This window comes from Stegodyphus dumicola, chromosome 6 (genome assembly GCF_044657685.1).
Source record: "Stegodyphus dumicola isolate Sdum_Otavi_A_Nest chromosome 6, ASM4465768v1".
Taxonomy (NCBI): Eukaryota; Metazoa; Arthropoda; class Arachnida; order Araneae; family Eresidae; genus Stegodyphus; species Stegodyphus dumicola.
This window is the reverse complement of record NC_140773.1, coordinates 115,579,191-115,595,769: the sequence shown is the minus strand read 5'-3', so window position 1 is coordinate 115,595,769 and position 16,579 is coordinate 115,579,191. Positions and strand designations below refer to the sequence as shown.

General features: G+C 33.4%; 1 long non-coding RNA gene across 4 annotated transcripts in view; it reads left to right on the top strand.

Moving 5' to 3' along the window:
• Window positions 1-16,579, top strand: part of LOC146996825 (uncharacterized) — a 351,038-nt gene that overhangs the window by 210,670 nt on the left and 123,789 nt on the right. Inside the window, exon 2 of one of the 4 annotated variants that reach the window (XR_015041703.1) lies at window positions 10,686-10,890. The exons of 2 other annotated variants lie outside the window; for them this stretch is intronic. This is a non-coding gene — a long non-coding RNA (uncharacterized LOC146996825). Of the gene's footprint in view, window positions 1-5,659; window positions 6,075-10,685; window positions 10,891-16,579 lie in introns of those variants that run through there. One more of the 4 variants, XR_015041705.1, reaches the window with a different exon arrangement.

Genomic DNA, 16,579 nt, shown 5'->3' with positions numbered 1-16,579 from the left:
CAGTAATTTGAGAACTACACTTTCCCCAAGTTGTAAATTAGTTGTAAATTCATCCTTGCCCAGATAAGGATAACCATTCAAAACATATTTGGATTTTACATCAGTTGCTAGCCAGAATTTGATGCCAAACTTGTGTGGTTTATTCGCCATATACTGAATAAATCTACATCTTGATTTACAAGGCAACAATTGTTCATCAACGGTTATTTCTGGTCCAGGATCATAGCATAAATAACAGTTTTCCATTAGCTTGTACCAGGTTACAGAAGCGAGAGCAAATTTGTTAGTGGCGAGACGATCGGCTCTGGTGCTTCGGACATCGAATCTGAGATACCGCATTATTTCACGGAACTGATTGCGTGACATTATTTCTTTGAACACAGGTGGTCCTCAATTCTTGTTCCACAAATCATCTGCACAAAGTTTTGAATGGCCTAGTGCTCCTAGTGTCGTTTTTCTTATGAGGGTCAAAAGGACCCCAGTTGGCTGTTTTAGGTATATCTGCGATTATTTGTTTAAATAATTAACGTAGAAATATGAAAAATTGGCATAGTATACTTGGAAACATTTTAGAAAAAGTAAAAAAATATCAGCTTCGAAGCTCAGCTGTATGTTAAAAAAAAAAAAAAAAAAAAAAAAAAAAAAAAAAAAAACGCGTAAAATTGGAAAAAAGGTCAAAATGACCCCAACGGCGCTTCTAGTGTTAACAATCGATAGTATTTGCTCAAGAAGCTTAAAAGAAAAAAAATGACGAATAATTTCCTTAAACTAAATATTTCCTACCCGCATTCTAAAACTATCACTCGAATACTTGTTGATTCAGTTAGTGTTAAGGTAATAAATTAGCTTAAATTTTATCTTTATATTTTGGGTACACACATTTCCTGCAAGCAACACAAGCTGGACTTCTGGCACGCTTATCGGAGTAATTTAAACGCTTCAGACAACTCAGTTCGGAGTTTCCTTTGACAGATAGAAGTTACGATTCATTCTGCAAGTCCAGTCGAGTATGAAAGCAGTTTAGAAAAAGCCGAAGAAGAAGTAGTTACTGTTACAGCTGACATCCTGGAAAAATAATTTTCTCCAAATACTTATACTGGAAAAAAATATTACAACCATATTTCTTTCAACTATCGAATTCTTGTGAAAAGTTTGAAGCTGCTACAACTCTGAAACTAACTATTGACATTACTAGGAAATTGACTTCTAGAAGTGCTCAGGAGTGCGAAGAGATTGATAACGTTTCAAACAGAAAAGTTAAAGCAACACCCAAGAAAGCCTCTGCTCTGCTGACCAATGTTAATAATGCATACGTGATTTCCTGACAGGGTGAAAACTCGGTTATTTCTGAGGGGTGGAAAACTTGACTGCTCCAATTATTTGCAACAAATTTTAATAAACCAAGGAAAGACAGAAATTGTTCAAGTAGCTACTAACCATTTTTATTTTTTCTTGCTTGGGAAAAGTCTATTGAAATAATTGCCGAAAGATAACAGTTCATATTCTATAAATACTATCTTACGGTGCATGAAGCTTCTAAAAGTGATGATGAAAAGATCGGATGTTTTTTACAAGAAAGTAAACGCTGCTGTTTTCTATAAAAAAAATATATATATTTCTACAAAGTATCGCATACAGGTATTATATTATGTTGCTTAGTTATAACTGACCACCACTTCTTGTCACCTTATCCATGACTAGGAAGTAAGTTCATGACAAAAGTTAGAAAAGCATATGCTGATCAGAGTAACATTACACCAAGGGTGCCTCAAGGATTCATCCTTAACTCGCCCCCAATCAATATTTTTATGTTAACGCCGTCCGTCATCATGATCTATTATCCTTCTTAAATTTCGGATAGAGTTAGTCGATATGGCAATTCTTAGACCTGCCTACATTATGTTAGAAATATGTCCAAACCCCAAAATGAAGAAATATTTGCTTCCCTTTTGTCCAGACAGCTGAACACTCGTTCTTTCAAAAAATCTTGAAATATATTTTACGATGAGTAATAGTGATTAATTTTCTGTAACCTTTGTAATATATGAGTTTTTTTTTCTAATTTCTTCCAATCCTAAAAGGTTACTACAAGTTGATATTCGAGAATCGAAAGAATAGAAAATTGAATATTAACATTTCTACTCATTGACTAACTGCATTACGTTGAAGAGTAATCTGGAATCGTATAACATTAATCGCCTACTTAATATTTTCTCCCTTTTTTTCTGACAAGACTTTTTTATTGTGAATGCTCCCATATTTAAAGTTCGAATTTAAAATAGTAAATTAATTACTTATCTTTCATCTTTCATACAAACAAAAATCTTTCATTAAAAAAAAAGGAAAAGAAAAAGAAAAAAGAGAGAGAGAAGAAGCATCGTAATTTTCTTAAATTAATCTTCTTTAAGCAAGTAAATGCATATTGTTATTTATCGTTTTATTTTCGCTCCTTCAAATAATTAATTATCAACCTCCGGGTTTTCTTTCAGTCCTTAATTTCGAATTTTTTTTTTATATAGGAAGTCCTTTATTTAGGAAATTAATTAGGTTTGCATACTATTTTATCATTTAAGATTTGTAAACGTATAAGGTATTTCTCCCGCCTTCTTGGTTAGTGGTCAGTACACCGGGCGCGTATTCGAGAGGTCCGGGGTTCGAGCCCCGGCGAGGGCATTGCTCATTTTTCATCTCTCCTTTTTCAAAAAATACCTAATGTCTCTGCAGTATGAGCCCGAACTAAAAAAATGTGGTTCACGATGATTCTCCACCACCAGGATTTGGCAATTTGGTTGCCTAATCCCAAATCGCCCTTTAAAAGAGGAAGTAATGAGGTATTTGTTCCGCCTTATTAGCATGTCTTCGTGGTGTGATGATCAGCGCGTATTCGAGAGGTCCGAGGTTCGAGTGCCGGCGATGACATTGCTCATTTTTCATGCCTCCTGCTTAAATAACGTAACGTCTCTATAAACGAATTTACGTTTTTAATTTTTAGATATGTACATTATGTCTGGCAACTTTTCTAGCAGCCTTCATTTATGTTACGTACCTATTCTAGCTGTTAATGCTTCGTTTTAACGAAATCATTACAAATTCATCGGAAATAGTCGTTTTACTCTCATCAGTTTTCAGTGTTTCGGACAAACTTGCACAATATTAAAATTAATAAAGCCAACCATTTTGTTTATTGTAAATTATAGTTCATAGCTTCATGCTTTCAAAAAATGTTGAGAGCATTATCATGAATTATCTGACTTGTAACAAAGGGCAGGGACGTTATCAACACGAGCTTATGACTCGTGTGCTTACTGAGAATTCCTCTTTCAAGGGGAACAATTACAAGCCGCTATCCCTAGCACCAAGGAGGTTCAACGGGTTACCCAGTCAAGTCGGACAGGGAAAGCACACGCTGATTCCTTCAATGTAGCGCGCGTGTGGCGCCGGACATCTGAAGTTTACTGTAAACAATAGTACTGAAGTTGGATGTGTTACGGGTGACGACCAAAACATCGAGGAACGGAAGAGAATTGAACGTCTAAGTTCAGAAGGGAACTGAATAGGAAACGAAAGTGTTAAAGAAATGCATAAACAACAGGCATGTCAAAAGGTGAAACATTTTAATGATTCAACTTTTTATAACAGGTGCTTAAAAGTGTACATCATGAGCACAAGTTACTTTCGCTCATTCCCTATCAATGCCTTCGAATAGCTGGTGATTCTGCACCTGTCTACTTGGCAAATCTTCTCTGGATATTCTTTAGGCAGCTACTCCGTTTGCACACGCATACACACGAGCTCCGCTTTCATGTAGCAATACATACCGATCGAAGTATATTCTGGGAATCACGACTTACATTTAGGTTCATCTATCAGTCTTAGCAGAGGCACCACCACAGAGCTCCATTTTCATATACATATTTCATTATAATGTTGAATTCGTTAAGATTTGAGCACCTCGTCTCCTCCACCTGCCATTTTTGTCAAATATATCAGAATTCCCCCTGTATATGTTTCTTGCTAATATTTGTTGACGATATGAATTTAGTTTTTTAGTATACCTTATACAGTCCGGAAGAATTATTAAATGGTAACAATAACTGTAACCCAGATGCATATACACTTTTATAACTATACTGACAAGCTGCATTTTAACATATTTATCTCTTATGCAGGTGAGCAAGATATTATAAAGAAGAGTTGCCAAATTACGCTATCTAGCGTAAAAAACCACGCACCTTGAAGGAATTATCTGAATGGGACGGAAATCGGTTGATGTGACGTACAGGCATTGAAAATGAAACGCTATTTGAAGCTAGGCACATTGCTGAAAACAATTCTACTCCACTCCGTGGGATCCCAGGTCGAATGCATCCCGGTTACATGTCGGATCGTTGATAAGAGCTCCTCAGGGTCTGTGAGGGCCGATTAGGCACGATCAAATGACGATCGCTCTGTTCTCACGTTTTGTCGTCGTTTTCAGTCGATCTCTAACTTCTCGATGCCATGGTTCACTCATTCCTGCCCATATTGTTGAATGGCAGCATCTCTTAGCCCAAATGCCCAGTGGTCCTAAAATTTGAGCACCTTGTTTAGTCCAGTTGTACGTCCTCTCTCAGATGGTGAAATCTGCTCATACGATTCTGTCCTCTCTTTTATACACTATCCAGGTAATCCGTTGTAGTGCGCTGAAGCTTCAGCTAGTTTGTCCCTGTCCGCCAAAAGTTAATAATTTGCGTTTTTATCCTAAGGTGTGGATTTACACAATTTCATCTCATTCGGATAACTCCTTCCTGGTAGGTCACTTTTTATGTTATAGAGTGCATTTTAAGCAAATTGCAATTTCTTCTTTTTCTCGCAAATAGTCATAAGATTATCGAAATAAAGTTTCTTTCACATTTCTGTTGCCTTTTCTTTATAATAAGTAGTATTCTAATTTGATTGTTATGCAAATTTTATATATCCATTTCATTTTGTTTAAAGTTTATTTTAATTTTTTCTTTTCCGTATATGAATATCTTGAGTTCTTTGTAAATGTAAATAGCTATATGTAAATGTAAATAACTATAACTACCACGAAAGTGGAAAATTTGAAAATTTAAGTGCTAATTATAATAGCACCTATGCTTTTTTTAGTTAGATTGTGAGATTTTAATTAGTTTGTAAGGTATTAAAATAATTAGTTAGGTTTACTATCTTGTCCCTGATTTAGCTTTTGTTATCCTTTAATCTTCCATTTTAGCTTAACCTTATACAGGAATTTGTACATGAAAAATGTATTTATTATGACATAGTGAATGTCGAGTTTGTTTCTGCGGGGGTTGTAAGTGGCAAACGGCAGCTGAAATTCAAGAAAATTATGTATATTTTTTTAAAAATTCTTTTATATTTTTAATTACAACTTTACTTTTATTCTATAATTTACTTAACCCGCAAGCCCACCCACTCTGTTGCACATTTTCTCATAACTTACCGATAATATAGAGGTATATTTTACACGTCTGAATGTGCTTCGAAAATTCTTAATCCATACCTGATCCTTCGTTCTCTTACTAAGCATCAATCTCTTCTCTCTCTGCTCACCTCTCTCTCTACTCCATCCCTCCTCTCTTCCGTAAGCTTAAAAGGGATGCTTACTTCATGAGGGCATGCAAGGAAGTTAGTGGGGGCAGGAAACCGGAAATGCATCCGGGCACGTGCGGAGACAAAATGGTATGTCTCTGCATCGCGTGTGTGCTCTCCGAGCGTGCATAACATTCCTAACCAATTTGCAGGTCTCCTTTTTTTATTTTATTATTTCACTCTTTTTTTTTTTCCTTCAATTTTTCTTTTACCCGTTTCCACTCTATCCTCGGCGCTTTTACTGCTGCCAGCAGAATGAAAGGCTTTAAATACCGTGGTGATTTAAAAGAGGAGCGGCAGAACGTGTAATGAAGAGACAACATTCTTTCTCCTGTGGCTCCTGTTGTTGGAAGAATCATTTTGGAGTAAGATGAGGTTGAAAAATAAATAAATTAAAAGACCTTCCTACACTGTGAAATCATTCATTTTGGGTTTTTCTAGTCTTAAATAGAATCTATGTAAGTATCACTTATCTTCTCATGAATGCTGGGAAATCTAATACATCTGCTTTAAATTGAGTTCAAGTAAAGGATGCAGTGATCAAATATGAACATTGCTTTTACTTGAGACAAGAATACTTTAATTGGTGGCGCTGAAATATACGTATATAGAGGTTTATTCAATATTGTCCCAGATATATACAAATGTAACTAAATATTTGATATGTTTTGTTATTGTGTATCTAAATTTTCACGTAAATTTAACTTTTTAGTTTGAAAACAATTGGATAATTTTCAAATTAAAGGGTGAATCTTATATAAAACAGGATATTTATGTAATATACATTAATTGTGGTGTAAGTTTAATCGATAAATTATGCGACAACGCATTTCATACAGATACTACACCCTTAAATATTGTAAAATATATTGTAAATCCTCTCTGGTATCTGTGAATGTAAAAGATTCAATATTTTAATTGAATTTTCAAAAGACCATTGAAAAAGAAAGAAATGCCCTTCTTGAATTGTACAATATAATACACTGTTTAAAAGGATAGTTTAAGTAAATAATTATCATTTCTGTTGATAGAACTAGCCAGTAGTTTTCAGGCACTCGTAACATTAAATTTGAGGACCTTTTTTTGTGGGGAGGGAGAGGGTATTTACGTATTAATGCAACCGCCAAAGCGAAATTTGGCGATTTTTTGCAGATGAAAAGGTAAAAGTTACTTATCGTGTTCAAATGGGTAGTTTTGCGCCTATTTTGAGAAAGATTCCCGAACTGTCGATATTTGTCGGCAAACATTATCAACATATGAAGAGAAAACATACTTTAGTTATTCAAAACACGAATTTGAATTATTAAATGAAGATTACTTGATACCTTAAAAAGAATATGTCACTTACATTCTTCTTCAAATCTTCCTACAATTTTTTGCGCTGTTTTTCTGCTGAAGTACACAGCGATCTATTTTCGCTTCAGAAAACATCAGAGAATTACGGAAACTCAGCTTTGGGCAGGGACAACCTTCTTTGTTCCTTTTAGAACACTTTCAGCAAAATTCTGTATTCTTTCATAAATTTTACCGCAGTCTCTTCCATTGCTAGCAAATTTCACAAGCTCATATTTTAAAACAAAGTTTAAAGCAAGAAATATTGCGATTTTTTTATAAAAAAACCGTTGGAACTTGGATAATAACAAAAAAGAACGCTAACGAAAATGACGGCGTTGTTCGACTGAAGGATTGTCAAAAATGGTTATGCGCATGGTTGCCAAAGTTTAGCACATTCGCAAATTTTCGCGAATTGTACTAATATGGTTGCGTTAATACGTAAGTACCCTTTTTGACATTACATAAGAACTTTAATAACAGGGTAGTTGTGACTATACCAAAACTTAGATTGCGCCTGAGCCCACCGGAGCCCGGCTCCAATGCTTCTTTGTTTTTAGAATAAATCATAATTCTAGGCGTAGCGCACCGGAGCTCTAAATAAGAAAGCTCCGACACTTTTTTTTTTAAATCTAAAACAACAATTTCAGAAGAAATTTTATTTTTAGTAATAAAATTATATTAAAAATTCGATTCTGCCTTATGAAGGCATGCATCTTTTTCCTTGGTAAACAAATCCTTGAACGGAGGTCGAGATTTCTAAAAAACGAAGAGCCCCCAACCCACACGTCAGAAGATTATTCTCCAGAAAAGTACAATGGCTTTATGACCGAGGGTAAATTCTTCCTTCCAACACTAGTGTCTTCCAGGGGGAAAGAGAACCTACAGATCATATAACGCAAGACGGGGGATGAAAATTCTGATTTATTCGCAGCTAAACCTCGGATATAGAAAAATTTGCTCCCCTGTCTCATTTCGCTTGACAGCCAGAATTATATTGACAGGAGAGATCGTGGTTAGAAAATGCTGGAATCTTCTCTTTTGTTTCCATATCTATACGACATCCTTAAATTTTCTGTATATTCTATTACTGTTTATAACATTCTCTCTAGTCTCATTAGTGACGCTTTAACTATTTGAACGTTGTTCATGGTGTGCTGAAAAAAGAAAAGCCTTTATTTCTTTCATGCCCCCATCATATTCAAAGCTTAAATTCAACCCGCAGCCCATTTGAGCTATTTCTTAGTTTTCGTGCTAAATTATAATTCCAGCTGGAACCCCAAATACGTCAAGATCCAGTACTTTATTTTCTTATTTACCGTTTATTTAATAACTTATTAAATTTGATCTCTTTGCACTTTATGAAATTTTTATTTTAATTATTTAATTAATCTAATCAATAATTATTTAATTTTTTCAGTCATTTACGATTTTATTACATTAGTCATTTTTAGCCCAAATAGGCTATTCATTTCGTTTTGACATTTTGCGTTGTTTCACTATAAAAGTCAGAATCACTTTTCAAATTGTTGCTACCAAATATTAGGGCCCTGCATTATACTTAAAGAAATTAAATCATAAATAATCTGCATGAATGTATGTATGTTTCTCGCATTGTGAAAAGAACGGTACCTAGAGACATCAAATTTTGAATAACGTAGTCCTCCACTCGAATATCGACATCTGGAATTTGTTTTATTATCTATTTCATATTTTGTAAAACTTTTATGCGTTTTTTATCAATAAATTCAACGATTTCAAAGAGTTCCATTAACATTAACATCGCGTGCATCTTTAAGCACGGATATTTTATGCGCGAGGTTTCTTTATATTTCTTTCTAGTATTATGTGGTTAGCATAGCAACGCAAAGACGTTACAACGTCTAAAGGGTTTTTTTTTTTTTTTTCGTCGAATGACTTGGAATATCTGTATCACTTTTTAAACCCCGTTTTGAATTTCTCCTGAAAAAAATGCCTCTTTGGGCGTAATATAAAATTTGAAAGCTTTCAGATTTTGTTATTTTAGTTTTTTTTTATTTATTTATTCTTGTTCCTCTTTATTGATAATCTACCATAAGGCTCCGGCACATCTAATTTTAGAAATTAAGCTCTGAACTATATGTTAGTAATAAAAATAGAATGAATGCTAGAAATAAATAAGCACCCCTTTTTACGGTAGGAACATTAATAACAGAGAAATTGTGACTATACTTCAGTAATAAAAATAGGGTGAATACTAGAAATAAGAGTAGATTCGAGTTTAAAAAGAAGAAATTTTGGATAGAAGTTAAAATAAATAACATGTTATCTGACCACCAAGAGCGGAAATCTGACTGGCCTGTTCATGATCATCAAGCTAGTGTAGAAACTCGGAAGGATTTCTAACCTAAGAATAACCTAAGAGTACATATAAGGCTCAGTAAAAACCAATCCATTCCCCGTATTTAATTACACTGGATTGAAACGAACGGGCATATGTGTGAGAAGACAGTATTTGGACATAACATTTGCTACATTTCAGGTATATTACGGACTATTGTCACTTCATTTGTATTCCAGATTTTGAACTTACGAAACTTACAGTAACTCCTCATTATCATCTCAACCACTGTGAACCTCACATACTAAATCAGTGGATATTGAAACATGATTATATAAAGGTTGATCAAGATCATTCTATAGATGGTCATCTTAATTCAACTACTAACATTCGATCTCTAAAGACGAATTCATTATTTTAGATTTAGATTATTGGCGGACTGAAGGACTTTCTACACAGAGTATTTATCATCCGTTCTCCAAATGTGTAATTCAAACACATCCATTCCAATGTAGATAGCTACCGATTTTTTTGCCTACACGTTCTAGGCTAAGCAATTGTTTCGGCTTTGAAGTTTTCACGGCTAAGCGATGTTTTGAGTTTTTAAGTTATATGAAACGCTTGTTAAACTTGTATTCCGGCTTGATTTGGAGTCAAAAAATACAAATGATTTTGTATATTAAATAAAGGGTATCAGTTAAAATTAATTGTTAAATATTTATAGATAATCCACTAAAAATTATTAAATATGGAGATTTTAATCTTGAAACACGAACTTTCTGACAAAATTTCGCAGCATTTCAAAGTCACCAAAACTCTGCTTTAGCAAATACAGTTTAATTGTATAAACATGTTTTAAACTGCCTACTTACACCAATTATTCTGCAGCATTATTTTTTTTATGTCTTGCGTTTCTAAATGAGCGTAATTATTTAAATTGTTTGCATATTTCAAGCGTATTGATACAATTTTTAACCTTCTAACTGCTGAAAAACGTTTTGCTGTTTATTTCGAACAACCTTTCATAATTTTTCACCAAATTTGCAATTTTCACTTTGAAAGAAAGTTATTAAATTATTTACATTTTACAAAGTGAATGACTGCTTAATAGTTTCTTATACTTGCTGCATGAAAATAAAATGTGACCTAGTTATTTTGTTCTTTGGAGCGCAAACTGTATTATTTTATGATTCTCAATCTGATACTTTTATTCAATTCGGTATACTTAACTGTTGAAAAACGTATTATTGTTTTGCTTATTTCTTCACTGTACCCCAAGTGTATACTATACATTTACTCTAAAGTCAGGTTATTGACTATCAACCGAAGCGCACAGAGCAGTATGAAACACCTAACTACTAAAAAGATAAATTTCAGAATTTGGGCGAATTCTGACCGCATTTTTCTCCTTTGTCAGGCTCTGAAGCAATGAAAAACCAGATATTGCTGCCAAAGAAGCGGCCCGAGCTACTTAAGAAAAAGAACACTTGACATCTGGAAAAATGAATGAAATGAAGCAGAAGAAGGAAGAAGAGTATATAAAATGTATAACTCCCCAGATCTTAATGAAATTTCTTAATAAATGTATTCACAACAGGGCATTATCTTTTTTCCACATACTATTTTGCTCGAAATTTAAGCAAAACAGATATTTGCATATGTGGGGAAAGGAGCGACTCCTAGCATTATATATTTAACTGTCAACTCGCAAAAGAAGAACGTTATAAAACCAGGTAGCCAATCACACCAGAAGATATCAGATATTTCCTGACTGTGGAGCAATCAAGACAAAATTTCGAAAATTATGATGTACCTCATGGCATACAACAGAATAAAAATACAATGACAAATCTAAATAAATGAAATATTTATACACGCATCCAACAGGATCCTCGATGGATAGAATAAAAAAATGTATCCATGAATAACGAAATATAAGCAGACTCCATTCCATTATCAAAATACCAATTGGCATTTCAGAATGTTATAATCAGAATTGTATGAAAAGAAATGCAGAATGCAAGATGGAGGTCGCCAACATGTAAGGGCCGACCAGCAGGAGAAAGGTGATGAACGCTGCACAGATAGAAACGGTAATCCTTATTTTTTTATATCAGTGGACTGAACTGGTACTTAATTTTTTTTTAATATTACCTCCCATACTTGTGAAAGCAATCTAATTCCGAAAAATTACAGGCTTTTTGTAATGCTACTCTTCTCTACTTGTGCAATAAAAATTTTCGAATAGATAACATTACGCCGAAAATGAAACTTCTCATGGCAAACACCTCCCTGAAACGGTTACAGCCGAAAACATCGCGGCAAAAACATCGCAGACGAAAATGTCGCGGAGAAAACAACGCAAGGCGAAAACGTCGTGCTACAAAACATCGTGGGAGAAAACATCGCAGTTCTAAAACATCGTGGTACAAAACATCGTCGTCGAAAATAAAGCGGTTCAAAAACATCGCAGTTTAAAAACATCGTCGTCGAAAATATCGTGGTAAAAAATAAAGTATCTACAAATCATCGCATGACGATAACATCGCAGACATGCTTTTTTCAGGCATGCTTTAATAAGTGTAAATGGATATTCCCATAATGATTTGTGAGCGCAAGATGGAAAGAAGGATAATTTTTACTTTCATATTTTTTATTAATTAATAAATTTTTGCTGAGAAAATAAAAAGGAAACTTAAGCATAAAAAATTAATGCAACTTATAGCACTAATAGAATTTTAAACCGACATAGTTAACTAACAAAGGCCATTAATAAATCATTTACATAAAGTTTTTACTGGTAATATTTCATGAAAAGTATAATCTATAAGTTACATTTAATTTTCTATACTTAAGTTTCCTTCTTACGTTTTCAGCAAAAATTTATTAGTTAATAAAATATGTGAAAGTAAAATTTATCCTTCTTTACACCTTGCGCTCAGAAATCGTTATGGGAATATACATTTACAATTATTAAAACCTGAAAAAAGCATGTCTGCGATGTTATCGTCATGCGATGATTTGTAGATACTTTATTTTTTACCACGATATTTTCGACGACGATGTTTTTAAACTGCGATGTTTTTGAACCGCTTTATTTTCTACGACGATGTTTTGTACCACGATGTTTTAGAACTGCGATGTTTTCTCTTTGCGATGTTTTCTCCCACGATGTTTTGTAGCACGACGTTTTCACCTTGCGTTGTTTTCTCCGCGACGTCTTCGTCGACGATGTTTTTGCCGCGATGTTATCGGCGGACACCCCCTGAAACGACCTACAGAAAACAGCATTTCTTTTAAGAATGTAAAAAACATGAATATTGAGCATCACCTTTCAAAGTTTACCATCTTCGCAGGAGGCCACAGTTATCTGAAATGATGGATATTCATCTCAAAGAGGTTTCACCGTAGTTTCTAAAACATCCACAGATGTCTTCTGCAGTCTCATTTTACGATCACTGACTATTTATGAAACGATTTTCAAGTTATTTGTTCACTGGCTTTTAATGAAACTATTTTAATTAAAAGATAAAGTTTCTAAAAATTCAACGAGCTAGTTAATAGGAAACAGGCGAGTAACTGTACTGAACCAGAATTCCTTTGTTAAAAAAAAGATGAGCAAATTGTATTTACGCTTATCTTCAGCTGACGTTAATATCTGAAGAGGATAAGTTTTGGTATACGTAATTTTTACATATTATCTGACCACTGATAGCTGAGATTCCCTTCTAATATATCTGAAATTTTCAAATTGGTGTGAGCTTATAATTTAAGGGTTTTCTTCTAGTCTTAGAATATAAGTAATACTTAACATCAGTAATTAACAATATTTAACATTCATTGACATATATATCACCTTTTTGATGCATTCAGTCTTTCAGACTCTCTGAAATCAGTTACAGGAATAAAGTAACGGCTAAAGTTAAAAAATGTTGTGAATAAAGGCAGAAAAATCAAACAATCTATATTTTATGTGATAATATAATTCATATTTAATCGTTATAATAATTTTAAATTCGTTATACACAATTTAAATACAGACTTTTGCATCATTATATTTCAAACACTATCGCCTCTTCTCAGTTGCTTCTATTCGAGTTTCCTTCGCAGTATTTTCTTTTATCTCCTTTCATACCTCATTTTTTCCTCACATATTTTATTCTTCATTTTCAGTATCTTCTTTCCAAACTTTCTGTGTTTCATCCCTTTTTACAGCTTTATATTTGGTTCTTCACACACTTCTTTAGACTTCTTCAAATCCATTGCAGTTATAATCTTTTTTTTTTTTGTTGTTGTTGTTGTTGTTGTTGTTGTTGTTTTTTTTTTTTTTTTTTTTTTTTTTTTTTTTTTTTTTTTTTGTTATACGTTAGCTCTTTATAGCTCTCATTATCTTCATTATCTTCAAGCATTTTCTCTTTTCTTCGCCTGCCACGAGCTCTTCATCTATACGCCTGTTTCTGACGGCTTTCTTTCTTTGCACCGCCTCTTCACAGTTCTGTTTCTTTCTCTCCACTTTTCTTTTCGTCTTATTCAGTTTCCGTCTTACTCTTATCTTCATACCTTTTCGCAAAATGATAAAAGACGTTTTCAGCCGAATTACGTTTACTAAAGTAAAATAACGTTTCCATTTTGGAAGTTTGATCTTTATGGATTTCGGTAAACCCAATTACTCTTCATAAATATAGGTAAATCTAAACTTCTGTTTATTTTTTTAAACCAACTGCTTTTTTCTGAGCTCAACGTATTATGTTACTCTTCTTCTCAATCCAAACAAGTCACTTATTTTAAGAAACAAAGCAAGAATATGTAAACCGTGTAGATGGATAACGTTACTCTGAAGAAGTATTCAGAAATACTTCTGGTAGTGAAGTAGTTCTGTAACGTATATTTTATATTTTTAGTAATCATGATGACTGAAGTATTTGTCTGACCGTCGAACACACTTTTTTATCCACGATTTTGTTATCTGCTGATTGGTCAGCTCTATATTTACGTATTCATCACTCTATGTTGCAAAATGAGTTTGCTTTTACTGAAGTAGCCATTTGCAGGCAGACTTTTGTGGAGAATTGGCATTCCTTTTGCCGCAACCCAGGATAATGATATTGTATGGTATCTCATAAATACTGTGCAATACATAACTACGTCAGTTATTATTCTTTTTTCCAAAAATATACCATTAAAATATCTTCCTGAAATCAATGCAGGATTAAACATCCCTTGGTTTCGCTTCCTCCATAGATAGCTAGATCTTGAGCTTCTTAATTGACAGCGGCATTCCATTCCATGGTAGGTGCTTGAAAGACTTTGGTTATAAGATGGTTATTATGAATTACTGTTAAAAGCGTATTCCAGAAAACCTAATTCCATGAACGATATGCTATTGAAAGATTCTGAATTAAAGATTCATAAATTAAGGAAAGTTTAAGAGCAACAAGTTGCTAATAAAGAAGCATTTTGTGTTATGCTCTATCAAACTGTCTGACGGAAAAAAATGCTACATCAAATGTGAATTGGAAGTACAAACTTTGAAAAAAAGGCTGTATCGTAGTGACTTCTTTTAGCCAATTGTTAGTTTCGCAAGAAGAATGCTACTTAGTACTATAAAAATGGAGGATCCAGATACGTTTTTGATTCATTACTACTATAGAGAACGCGTACCTTGAAACCAGTGACACAGCATTGTTATTCCGGGTAACGGGCTTAAATCATCCCTCGGTTTGTTCACAATCAATCACCTATTCTCCAGTGGTGCATAGTATAACTATAGAACGCATTTATTACTGCACATTTAAGAATGATGGATGTGTCGTAATAGCATTGACTTGGTATCTGAGCGTCCAAGGTGCCCATTTCGCCAAATGTTAAAGGCATTTGACGAAATGGGTATCAAAATCTTCTGTACTGTTTAGACAAGTGCTCCAGTTCACAAAGTTCGTGAAAAATAGTACTGCTAATAAATAACACATATTATTTATTATAGTACATAATGCGCGCAATATGTTATGTCAAATTAATTTTACTGTTGCTGCAAAATCACTTATGAACTTCAGAACAACCCTAGTAGCACAACGAAATTATCCGTGCTTAAAATTAAATGATAAATATCGTATGTTTAAACCAAATTTCACTTAAGTAAACAACCCTATTAACTCTACAGACTGCAGGCGAATTACCGCTCTGTCTTACCTTAGAAGAATTCAAGTGTATAAATTTAATATAACGAAAATCAACTGAAAATTTATTTATTATCCGTCTAGAAGTTACAAACTGAAATGTTAACAAAAAGTAAAACTTTTTTTTTTTTTTTTTCTTGTGAGCAAAGAAAACGACAAATATTTCAAATAGTTATAAAATAAAGAGGCAACTTAATAGCCTGGCTCCAAAACAACTATGATCTCTATGATCTTGAAAATATGATTATACACAATGTTAGAACTCACTGAAATAGCAGTACAGTATCCAGTCGACAGGTAAAAATACTGAGAGTTATAGCACCTTGGGTGAAACTGCAAATTCTCTCTTTTCTAAATTTAGACTTTCGCTCGTTAAAAACTCGTTTTTTCTGATTTTGGGTGGAACTGATAGAAAAGGTATAAGTATAGGAAAGCTTCAACATGAGAAATAACGTATTAAGTGAAATAAACATGACAAAAAGGTTACCTCAAGACCATTATAATTCCAGAGAAGAAAAGAAATGAAAAAAGCGTAATTTTTATAAAAGTGCCAGTGTCAGAAGAGTTTGTTAGACTAATTTAGTTGTCAGAATAATTTTAAAATTTTATCTAAAATTTACTTTGCTGAATATGCTGAATAAGAGATTTAACTTTCGTATGTTTAGATATTGATTTATCCTTAGGCTGTTGAGGCTTATTTACATATTATGACTGTATAAGTCGCACTTCTGCTTGCTATAGAAGTATACTAAATATTTTGAAAAGTGCACGAGAACTACCATAATGATTGTTTTCAAGAAGCTGCTTAATGGAGTCAACACTGATAATGTACTAGTTCCAATTAAGTATTAGAACACTGTCAGAGGTGGACTCATTTCATAGGAAGAAATTTTCTTCTCTATTTACCGAATTTTAATTCAGCAGCTATTATACAGTTAATTAAAACGTAATAGTTTCCTTCCTATATTGCAAAATACTAAACATGCAATTTTTTGACGAAACTAACTATTTAGATTATTTTCTCTTCGCCTAAACGCCCACCTCATTTCTACTTTTATGAAAATAAAATCGCGATATTAATTTTTATTTACGGAGGTAAGTACTAAAAGAATTTATTTTCCTTGCGTTAAATTCC